General features: G+C 42.1%; 2 long non-coding RNA genes across 2 annotated transcripts; both read right to left on the bottom strand.

Moving 5' to 3' along the window:
- Positions 1-1041: 1041 nt before the first annotated feature.
- LOC121968274 lies at positions 1042-1790 on the bottom strand. Its single transcript, XR_006108037.1, has 3 exons — positions 1507-1790; positions 1338-1418; positions 1042-1081 (listed from the first exon to the last, which is right to left on the bottom strand). It is a non-coding gene; the product is annotated as an uncharacterized LOC121968274 (long non-coding RNA).
- Positions 1791-11936: 10146 nt separating this feature from the next.
- Positions 11937-12450, bottom strand: LOC121968273. Its single transcript, XR_006108036.1, has 3 exons — positions 12403-12450; positions 12234-12314; positions 11937-11977 (listed from the first exon to the last, which is right to left on the bottom strand). It is a non-coding gene; the product is annotated as an uncharacterized LOC121968273 (long non-coding RNA).
- Positions 12451-12905: the final 455 nt, after the last annotated feature.

The raw sequence follows: 12905 nt of genomic DNA, 5'->3' as shown, positions 1-12905 counted from the left end.
ACGCCAGTCGGTCCTCTCACACACAAATGGCGACAACGAGTGGGTGTGATGACCGTGCACTCTGTCATCACTGCTCCTGATGACTGACCGAGTGGACGGAATGCTGTCGGAGTACTCCTGTCCTGTGACCCCAAATCATAAATGGGGGAGCTCAATGCTCTCAACTCCCGGTACACGATGACGGGGAGGTATCTCTGCCGGCTACCACGCTGAGTCACCTGACCAACGGAGCCAAACAGAGTCCACCGTCTGCCGGCTACTACGCTGCTACACTAAATGCCAGCGGCGGAACTGACTGCCGGCTACCACGCTGGGTCATATGACCAACGGAGCCAAACAGCAGAACCGCCACACACCTGCCTGATATACCACTAAACCATGAGTGGGGGTGTGTGCAGTACATGTAACTGGCGATGGGCTCAACCATAGTGGAGCCGATAATCGCACAGCATGCAATCATGATGCATGTCACTATGCATAACAAAAACTGATCAACATAACCATATCCATATATACAAAATGGGTACTACAGTATCAGTAGGTCAATCCATGGATCTAGGGCATACAGGTCCTCTATGGTATAGCAACCTAGATCCTAAACATATCTCCTTCCATAACATATGTACCAACAATATGCACATATCAAGAATCAAAGTCTAGGTACACGAATCATATATGATATACAAATAGAGGTACACAAGCCAGTCATGGCATAAAACCTAAGTATCAGACAGTCTCGATACACATGACTGAAACCAAAAGTCCAGAACCTAGTCCTAACCTCAGTAAAACATGGTATGTCACTTATTCTAGAAACTAAGATACTCATGGTAATACAGTACTTATGACAATAAATCACATGATTTAAGCACGGATACGTCACAGGCGATAAACCTAACATGCTATAGATATCAAACAGTGACATACCAAAGACAAACATGTTCATTGCTTGTAGTTATACAATACTATGCATATCCAAAGACAATATCATAAAAGATAAGTCAAAAGGTACCCGCCTCCAATAGAAAGGGTCGCATCCGATCCAAATCCAACGTCGAGTTGCTCATCTCGCGTCACAGTCCTGTAGTACATAGTATACAGATTTAGCTAATTAAATACCAATTAATTAGCTAAATCAAATCCTCGAGAAACTAACATAAATCCAAATCCAATTATAAACCCTAATTGGATCATTTAACTCCTCAATCAATTCTAATTAATTCATTCGAATTAGGGCTTGCAATAAAATAACCAATCATAGTATCTTACTTGATTTAGCCCTAATTCAATACATACCTAATTCATCAACAACATGAATCAATTTCCCTACTTCATACCTTAATCCACAGCCCAACAAATCCATAGCAAAGACAACTTGCTGTCGGAACAGAGGTAGCTATTGGAAATCAAGAAACGCCCTGCAATGCACTGTCTAGATCAAAATGAAGCTCAAGAAATCGACATCCAAACAACAACCAAATTCCCAGAACAACCTGAGCACCTTACCTCTTCCTCTAATCGCCTGCGATGACCAAGAACCCGACGAAGCTGCTGCTGGAAACCTTAATACCAGAGACTCAGGTCGATAACAAGCTGGCGGCTGGCACTGGACGGCTGGCAGACCAGTGCTAGGGCAGAGGACGATCGGAGTGGCGCCGGGAAACTAGGGCTCGGCGTGGAGAGGCTGGAACAGCCCGATCCGGCGGTCGGCAGTGGTACACAAGGACAGATCTAGGGCACGGCTCGGCCCTTGGTCGAAGGTTTGCACCGGCGACCGTGAGTCGGAACTAGAGCAGAGGGAAGATGGTTGCCAGCACAGGGAAGACAACGCCACACCGGCGTTGTTCTGGAAGGAGACTCCCAAGTGGCGCTCAGGCCGAAGAAGTCACGGTCGGTGCTAGGGTACAGGCGCGCCGACGGTGGATCGGCGCTGCTCCGTTCGCCTCAGGCGGTGGCGGCGCCTAGTGCGGCTCGGGAAAGAGCAATTGAAGAGGTGTTCGACGCCGAGAGGGAGGGAAGCCGAGGAAGGGAATCGACCGGTGGTGGCGTCGGCTAGGGCAGAGGATGCTGTCGCCGTGAGGGGCAGAGGGTGAGGAAGAAGGAACGGCCGCGAGGAGGTTAGGGCACGGCGTCGGGTTCGGCAAGGGGAGAAAGAGGGGAGCGCGTGGGAGAAAAAACAAGGGAAAATGAAAAATAAATAAATAAATAAACTTTTCCTCGTTAAAACAGGGTAGCCTAAACAGGCTTTCCCGGACCCCGTTTTTATCCCCGCAAATTCATCCATATGAGCTCCGAAAAATTTCCGAAAAATTTCCAAAAATTTCGGAAAATTCCCTTATTAATATTCGCCTATTTTCGGTATTTTACATTCTCCCCCACTAATAAAAATTTGGTCCCCAAATTTCGTTATCTACCATCAGCAAGTACTAACAACAGATATAGAGTATAAATGCTGAACGGTAAATAATCACATACCTCAAGTGAAAAGATGGGGATATCGATCTCGGATCGTATCCTCGAGCTCGGATCGTATCCTCGAGCTCCCAAGTAGCCTCCTCGTCTGAATGATGCTGCCATCCGACTTTAACCAGCCGGATAGTCTTGTTCCGCAACTGACGCTCTTTCCGGTCTAGAATCTGTACCGGAACCCCTCATAAGTGACGTCAGGCTGAACTGGAACTGAGATATCAGTCAGCGCATGTGTCGGGTCAGGTATATACCCCCTTAACATAGACACAAAGAATACGTCATGCACGCCTGCCAAGGACGGCGATAGTACCAACCCGTAAGCTACTGCTCTAATCCTTCCCGAGATCTGGAAAGGTCCAATGTATCGCGGAGCTAGCTCCCCGATAAGGCCGAAGCTCTTCACCCCTTTCGTGGGTGAAACTCGCAGTAAAATATAGTCACTTGCAGAGAACTCTAAGAGTCTACGTCTCCGATCTGCATAACTCTTCTGGTGATCCTGAGCCTCTCACATCCTCCGTCTGATAGTACAGACCAAGTCTGCTTCATGCTGAGCTCTATAAGGTCCCAACAATTGGGCCTCCCCAACCTCATCCCAGAGGGTGGGTGTCCGACAAGGCCTACCATACAACGCTTCAAACGGTGTCATCTGGATAGCCAATTGCAAACCGTTGTTGTAGGCGAATTCTACCAATGGCAAATGGTCTTCCAAACTTCCTCAAAAATCTAATACACGTGACCTCAGCAAATCCTCTAGAGTCTGTATGGTCCGCTCTGACTGTCCATCTGTCTGCAGATGGAAAGCTGTACTAAAACAGAACTGATTGCCCAAGGTCTGCTGCAAACTCTGCTAGAATCGAGACGTAAACCGAGGGTCTCTATCCGAAATGATAGTCAAAGGGACACCATATAATATGATGATCTTCCGGTAATACAGATCTGCCAATCGATCCAGGGAATCCGACTTCCGAATCGCCAAGAAGTGCGCCGATTTGGTTAATCAATCAATGATTACCCCAAATCGTGTCATAGCCTCATCGTCTCCTCGGCAAACTCACCACAAAATCCATGGTAATATGTTCCATTCCCACTCAGGAATAGGAATCTGCTGAAATAATCCGGCAGGTATCTAGTGCTCTGCCTTCACCTGCTGACAGACAAGACATCTAGCTACAAAATCCGTGATGTCTTCCTTCATGTCGTTCCACCAATAGAAACACCTCAAATCTTGGTATACACGGGTACCGCCTGGGTGGACAGCAAATCATGAGCGATGAGCCTCCGGAAGTAACTCCTATAAGACCGGATGAGACTGAAGTACGCATAATCTACCTCGGAAGTGTATAACACCCTCCTCGTCTCGTGTGAACTCGGTCTGCTACCCGGAAGCTATCTGGCTGCAAATAAACTGCAAATACTGATCAATAGCCTAGGGCTCTCGGATCCTCGTCTTGATCGACGACTGAGCAACCATGGTAACCAGAATACCCTGCTCTGTCCATCACTGCTCCTCAAGGCTCAATTCGGAGAATCCCTAAATCAAGTGTGTTACCACAATGCGGTGGCAAGCTAAAATCCCTCTGGACTTCCTGCTGAGTGCATCGACAACCATAATAGCTTTCCCAAAGTGGTAGCTAACGGTACAATCGTAATCCTTCGAGAACTCCATCCATCTCCTCTGTCGAAGATTGAGTTCCTTCTGAGTAAACAGATACTTAAGACTCTTATGGTCAATGAGAATTCAAATGTAATGCCGTACTAACGATGTCGCCAAATCTTCAAAGCAAAAATGATGGCGGCTAGCTCCAGATCAAGAACTGGTAGTTCTTCTCATGCTCCTTCAACTATCGAGAAGCATATGAGAATATTCTACCGTGCTGCATCTGAACAGCACCCATACCCTGTAGAGACGTGTTGGTATAGAGGACAAATCCATCCTCTCCAGAAGGTAAAAACCAAAATCAGAACCAACACTAGTCTCCGCTTCAGCTCCTAGAATCTGGTCTTGAAATCCTCAGTCCAAGTGAACTTCACGCCTTTACTGGTCAGGCGTGTAAATAGCATAGCAATCCGGGAGAAATCCTCAACGCATCTCCGGAAATATCGGCCAAACAAAGGAAGTTGCGAGCCTCTTCTATAGACTCCGTCTACTCCCAACGGTAACATCCTCCATCTCCTGTGGAACCACAGTACACTTCTACTGGTGACCGTGTGTCCCAAACATCATCACAAAAGACAATCCAAATCAGCACTACTGATAATCTGTAACGCCCACCATTCTTACCCAAGGGCGGCGCTACGATCTTATACTACTTACGTACATGCTTTAGTTATACTATAACAGCGGAAAATTTTAAATCATTCCTTTTTCTTAAATAAGCATGATATCACATATTCTGATTAGTTCGAATGTGCATATATTGATCATATAATTAAAAATATTAATTTGTCCGAATCGTTCTTGCCGAGCCACCACCACACACATCACTATCTGCTCCTCCTGCTGCTCCGTCGTTCCGAATATCCGTCCCCCATATCTGCGGTACAAGGAAAGTAAGCTATGAGCACTCATGGCTCAGTAAGTTCCTTTCCTACTCACTAAAACCGAATTCATATCATTACATATCAATATCATGCGAGGTATCATAAGCATACGACATACAAGGGTATCATATTCATATCATAATATCACATGACATTATATCTAATCATCAGATAATTCAAGCACATATGTAGGCAATGCATCATGAATTTGAAAACTTATACTTATAAGTACTTGAAATTAATATCATCATTAGAGGGGATCCCGGTTTGTACCACATACATAATGCGCGCGCTTCATAGGTAGGTCCAAGGTAGCAAGTCTTGAACCCTACCATGCATACATACTAGGCCCGAGTCTTACTCCATCGACCTAGGGCACTCAGAGGCCCATTACTGACGAGGCCCGAGTCTTACTCCATCGACCTAGGGTCTACGGCGCCCACCCATGGTACAAACCATACAAAAATAACTTATCATGCATAACTATCATATCATGTCCCTAACAATCTTTCATGCATTTCCTTTTTCATTTCTTTTCATTATGTATAGCATTTCCTATGCTATAACATATCATTACGTAACATAATTTCATTTCTTCTCATTATGTATAGCATTTCCTATGCTATAACATATCATGGCATATTACGTAACAAAATTTCATTTCTTCTCATTATGTATAGCATTTCCTATGCTATAACATATCATGGCATGTTACGTAACATAATTTCATTTCTTCTCATTATGTATAGCATTTCCTATGCTATAACATATCATGACATATTACGTAACATAATTTCATTTCTTCTCATTATGTATAGCATTTCCTATGCTATAACATATCATGGCATATTACATAACATAATTTCATTTCTTCTCATTATGTATAGCATTTCCTATGCTATAACATATCATAGCATATTACATAACATAATTTCATTTCTTCTCATTATGTATAGCATTTCCTAGGTTTCTTTCCCTTTTTCTTTTATTTTCCTTCATGGCCGAAACCTACCAGTCCTTAAGCTAGGTTTCTTAAGTGGCCTAAAGCATGGAAAGCCTAAGTAAATATCATGGCAAAAGTTACTAAGAACATCATACACAAAATTGGATCATAAACAAGCTAGGACTCTTGTGATCTTACATGTCTTATATCATGTAACTAATTTTCTACATTCCAATTAAACATTAGAGCATTAATCAACTTTCATATCATAATATCACAGAGGTCTTGAGCATATTAATATTTTTGTTTAGGCTAATCTAAGCTATCCCTTTTATCATAGCCGAAAAACCCTAAAAAGAGCTCATGAGTTTCTAGCAATGTGAACACCCTTTAAGAAACTTTATATCCTATCATAGGAGCATGTTTATTTAAATTTTTTTTGAAGGTCTTTCTAACCCTTAACCTTTCTGGTCCGAAGCATACAAGTGAGTTTTCTTTTGGTTCCAATTAATTTCCAAGCAAGAAAACCATAGAAAGGTCCTTAGCATTTCATAGAAGGAACCTTGCACTAGTTTGGTTAGACGATAATCTTCCTAACCTCTTTAAAATATTTTTGGTTGAATCCTAGGGTTAGATACTCCTCTGATCATACATCATATCAGTATAAAATCATGGAAAAGAATCCTTCTACATAGCATAGAAAATCTTATCATGAAATGAGGTCTTGTTTAAATCATCCTAGATTTGAAAACCTTTTCTTTAGCCGAATTTTCTTAAATTCTTTCCTAGGTTTTCTAATCCTTATAAATCCGAAAATCACATAAAAGCCTTGTACCACAGGTGAGGGGAAGCTTACCTTCTTTGCTTAAGTTTCCTAGGTTCGAGAACTTGCTTGTGGACCTTTCTTCTTCTTGCTTGCTTTGCTCGGCACCAATGGAGGAAGCTAGGTCTTTTGGTGGAGAGGGGGAGGAAGAAGAGACTTCTTCCTCTTGTGTTGCTCGGCAACAACAAGAAAGAAAAGAGGGAGAGAGTGAGGAGGAAGAAGAGGTTTCTTCCTCTTGTGTTGCTCGGCAACAAGAAGAAGAAAAGAGGGAGAGAGTGAGTTCTCGGCACCAATGGAGGAGAGGAGGAGAATGAGTTGAGGATGAAGTTGAAGTCACCCCTCCATGCCTATTTATACTAAAATGAGGGGAGGAAAACTTGACTTGATTCATCCTCCTTATTTATTTCTCCTCTTAATGATAAGAATATTCTAGAGAAATGCTTCTTGAGTTCTCTCTTTTCTTTCCTTTAATTTCTCTCTTTTCTTTCCTTTAATTAAAATTCCTATCTCTCCTCTTACAATATCCTCTCCTATCACACTTGGTTAACACATGCATGCATCCACAAGAGAACCAAGAATCAAAACTTGGTTATGTATATTTTTACTTCTTTTTTACTTCCTTTTCCTTTTAATTAAAAAGAATCCTTTCTTATTCTTAACTACTTAGTCCTTTCTCTCCTTATCAATAATTCTCCTATCCCCTTTGATATCCTATAAATGTTCCTTACAAGAGATCCAAAGTTCAATCTCTCTTCTAACATTTTATTTTCTTTTGTACATAATAATTCATATATTACCATATTATGCATTATGCATAAATATTTCACACATGTATATATTATCTCATATTTCTTCCTTTTGTCTACATTAATTCCATACATTATAAATCATGCATAGATGATTTATATTCTCAACTTTATTTTCTTTCATAAAGTTTTAATCATCTAAATCCTTCCCATCTTAATATTTAACTTAGAATATCTACACCTTCTTTTCACTACATTCGTACTCTCATTACCCTTACTTTCTTATCTAGGCTTTCTAGGGGTGTTACATAATCACATATAGATGTTCTCGTCGAATCATCTCTAGATCTATGCAAAGGTAGTGTACGTGACTCACCTCGGATCCGAAATAGATCACATCATCGTCAACAAAGACAATGGAATTCGATCCAAACATCCTCGAAATACCAGAATCATCAAGTCTCTGAAAACATCTAAGTCACTGTAAGCCTATATGGCAAAACCAAGACACATAATGTCCGTATCACAGACATTCCTAACCATAAGATCCTCAACAATAAACAGATCTAATCACCAACGATATATAATCACCAAAGAATAGAACCTCCAGTGTGAGAGCAATGCTCTATCACACGAAATACCACAAATGTGGGAGCAACGCTCTACCACAAGAAATCCTCCCTATGTGGGAGCAACGCTCCACCACAAATAATCCAAAATATGTATCCACAATAAATATGGGAGCAATGCTCCGCTACAAACAATCCGCAATATATAGGAGCAATGCTCCACTACAAAACAATCCCTAAATATGTGGGAATCCAGAATATGTGGAAGCTATGCTCTACCACAAACGATCCATAACATGTGGGAGCTACACTCTACCACAACAATACATAAGTGCCCAAAGCACCTAACTATCTAGCTAGAGACTGCACAAGATCTCTCTACCACAGATCACTGTGGGTAAGCCTAGGGTATAACCACCCAGTAAGCAAATCAAATCCATAGTCAACTCTATCATCCTCCTAGTGGGTCGGTCACCCACTAATGGGAGAATTAGTTGACAAGGTAAAACAACCAATATCATAATGTAGACATTTAATATTCTACATTTTACATAGGTAGAATCATCATGATGCTACCAACCATACATCTGACACACGTGCACACACAACATATGTATGATCGACATAATCCTCCAATTAGTACACACCAAAAATACTCACATCATAGATATAAATCACCGTGATACCTCCAACAATGTATACCGAACCCGTGTGCATATATCATCGTAGGTAAAATCAACAATACCCCTCAAACAATACTCACATGACAAATATACACATATGCCAAGAGTATTATCAACATATACTTCCAATAAGACATACTAAACCCAGGTGCATTCACAAATCACACATAATCAACAAGATACCTCCAATATGTCAATCAGACACGTACAACTAACTAAGAAGCTATAATCCATAAGGAACATACAATAACCATATCTAGATGTGAATTCTCACACTTCCTGCAAATGAACTAACCATCAGAGAACTCCTATAACTCATTACAATCATATGTACACGAAACAAAGCTAGGGATAATCAACATATTTGACCCAATCAACCTAACATTCTGAAACGGTAGGGTCACCTTCTAAGTTATCCCACTAGGTACATACAGTCAAAAATTAAAGTCTACATGGAATAGGATACATCGATCCTCTATAGACTGACCCAAATCGACAATGGTATACTGTCAATTCAATCTTTTCCACGTCAGTACAAAACATGTACTCAAATGTGCTCTAAATACCATATTAAGCACAAATAACCCAACGATTCGAACCTCTAAAATAGAGTATGACTGTCCTCTACTGATCAAACCAACAAAACTAAATAAGTCATCTACTAACTAATCAAGAACCAATAAAGCCTCTACAAGCGTCTAAGGTAAATCAACCCACGACTACCCCAAGTCAATATGTGTAAATCAGTTTTCTATTACCGATCTAACCAGAGTACAATAATCATCTACCGACGAAAACTAACTAAAGTATATCGGTATTCTACTGACTAGTCAACATGAATATGAAGGTACTATCTACTACACACTAATAATAACAAAGGCTGGTATGTGCCTCCATCTCCTAACCAATTAGTAGTAACAGAAGTTAATACTACTAATGGTATGATATGAAAAATCACCAGAAACTGTAACCCTTAATCTCTATCAAGGTTGATCATCATCAGGGTTTTACCTAATACATAAAATATCTACTATCTCAACTAGACAGGTACTAGTAAAGAGTGCTAATCCATGTCATAGACTGTAATAATGAACAGGGCATAAACTAATCAAAAAGGTAGGATAACATATACAAACATACCTCCTATAGCTTGGAGATGTCCTGCTTCTGTCAAGTCCCAAAATCCAAAAAGTCACATCGAGAAGACTAAAACATGAAATCCGAAACACGAGAAATAAAACTCGTAAGCCGATCTCTGATACCAAATAAATTGGTATCAGATAAACCTCAAAAATCCAAAACACATAGCAAGTATCGTATACCTGCTCTGATACCACTAAATTGTCACGCCCCGGAGGAGTCTCTGTCCGAAGAAATTTCGGCAGCATCTCCCCTGTACGGCGGACAATCTGAAACTTTTCTACAAGCACTATATACCTCAACCACATGCGACTGGAATAATAACAATAAAAGGAAACAAACACCACGCAGTTAATATCAAATTCAGCCTCTGGCTGACACAACCACGCAGTTAAAAATAAAGCAGCCCACTCGGCTGTACCAAAAACCAAAACACAAAACTGCTAGCCGGCTAGGCTTACACAACCAATAACAAATACAAAACACCACATAACAACGTCAACACTCCAAAAATAAAACCAGAGTACAGAACTAAACAAACTGATACATAAAACAAACAAAACATACGTGAAACCGATAAGTCTTCTGATGTGACGTGGGGACCAGCAGACAGGATGCTCCAAGCGACACCATTAATAATCTGGTACCTGAAAAAGATAGTGTCAACGGGGGTGAGTTCAACAACTCAGCGAATACCAATGGACATGAGTAGTAAGATATATCTAACAGCAACAAACATGGAATACAGCTTCCTAATCATATATAGGGAATATGCAAAACTGAAAGGTAACTGAGGAAGCTGTACTCACCAGGAACTCCTATCCAGACAAAAGGGTCGTCAAACCGAAAGTGTCAATAATCCTGTATGCAGGTCAAAGGTATGCATCCAACCAAAATGCAGCAACCAAATGCAGCAAACACAATCACAATAATATAAATACATCAATGCATATGATGCTAATGATGCGTCCTGGTCACCCCAGTCCTCTCACACACAAATGGCGAGACCGAGAGTGGGTAAGGCTATGACAACTGTGCACTCTCACCGCTCCCGATGAGTGACCGAGTGGACGGAATGCTGTCGGACTGTCCTGTGACCCCAAATCATAAATGGGGGAGCTCAATGCTCTCAACTCCCGGTACACGATGACGGGGAGGATATCTCTGCCGGCTACCACGCTGAGTCACCTGACCAACGGAGCCAAACAGAGTCCACCGTCTGCCGGCTACTACGCTGCTACACTAAATGCCAGCGGAGCCAAACAGAGCGGAACTGACTACCGGCTACCACGCTGGGTCATATGACCAACGGAGCCAAACAGCAGAACCGCCACACACCTGCCTGATATACCACTAAACCATGAGTGGGGGGTGTGTGCAGTACATGTAACTGGCGATGGGCTCAACCATAGTGGAGCCGACAATCGCACAGCATGCAATCATGATGCATGTCACTATGCATAACAAAAACTGATCAACATAACCATATCCATATATACAAAATGGGTACTGTAAAAGCGATGGTCAATCCACGGATCTAGGGCATACAGGTCCTCTATGGTATAGCAACCTAGATCCTAAACATATCTCCTTCCATAACATATGTACCAACAATATGCACATATCAAGAATCAAAGTCTAGGTACACGAATCATATATGATATACAAATAGAGGTACACAAGCCAGTCATGGCATAAAACCTAAGTATCAGACAGTCTCGATACACATGACTGAAACCAAAAGTCCAGAACCTAGTCCTAACCTCAGTAAAACATGGTATGTCACTTATTCTAGAAACTAAGATACTCATGGTAATACAGTACTCATGACAATAAATCACATGATTTAAGCACGGATACGTCACAGGCGATAAACCTAACATGCTATAGATATCAAACAGTGACATACCAAAGACAAACATGTTCATTGCTTGTAGTTATAAAATACTATGCATATCCAAAGACAATATCATAAAAGATAAGTCAAGAGGTACCCGCCTCCAATAGAAAGGGTCGCATCCGATCCAAATCCAACGTCGAGTTGCTCATCTCGCGTCACAGTCCTGTAGTACATAGTATACAGATTTAGCTAATTAAATACCAATTAATTAGCTAAATCAAATCCTCGAGAAACTAACATAAATCCAAATCCAATTATAAACCCTAATTGGATCATTTAACTCCTCAATCAATTCTAATTAATTCATTCGAATTAGGGCTTGCAATAAAATAACCAATCATAGTATCTTCCTTGATTTAGCCCTAATTCAATACATACCTAATTCATCAACAACATGAATCAATTTCCCTACTTCATACCTTAATCCACAGCCCAACAAATCCATAGCAAAGACAACTTGCTGTCGGAACAGAGGTAGCTATTGGAAATCAAGACACGCCCTGCAATGCACTGTCTAGATCAAAATGAAGCTCAAGAAATCGACATCCAAACAACAACCAAATTCCCAGAACAACCTGAGCACCTTACCTCTTCCTCTAATCGCCTGCGATGACCAAGAACCCGACGAAGCTACTGCTGGAAACCTTAATACCAGAGACTCAGGTCGATAACAAGCTGGCGACTGGCAGACCAGTGCTAGGGCAGAGGACGATCGGAGTGGCACCGGGAAACTAGGGCTCGGCGTGGAGAGGCTGGAACAGCCCGATCCGGTGGTCGGCAGTGGTACACAAGGACAGATCTAGGGCACGGCTCGGCCCTTGGTCGAAGGTTTGCACCGGCGACCGTGAGTCGGAACTAGAGCAGAGGGAAGATGGTTGTCGGCGCTAGGGCACAGGGAAGACAACGCCACACCGGCGTTGTTCTGGAAGGAGACTCCCGAGTGGCGCTCAGGCCGAAGAAGTCGCGGTCGGTGCTAGGGCACAGGCGCGCCGATGGTGGATCGGCGCTGCTCCGTTCGCCTCAGGCGGTGGCGGCGCCTAGTGCGGCTCGGGAAAGAGCAATTGAAGAGGTGTTCGACGCCGAGAGGGAGG

The sequence above is a fragment of the Zingiber officinale genome, chromosome 3B (assembly GCF_018446385.1).
Source record: "Zingiber officinale cultivar Zhangliang chromosome 3B, Zo_v1.1, whole genome shotgun sequence".
NCBI lineage: Eukaryota > Viridiplantae > Streptophyta > Magnoliopsida > Zingiberales > Zingiberaceae > Zingiber > Zingiber officinale.
The sequence above is the reverse complement of the archived record's forward strand: the minus strand, read 5'-3'. Positions and strand labels throughout refer to the sequence as shown.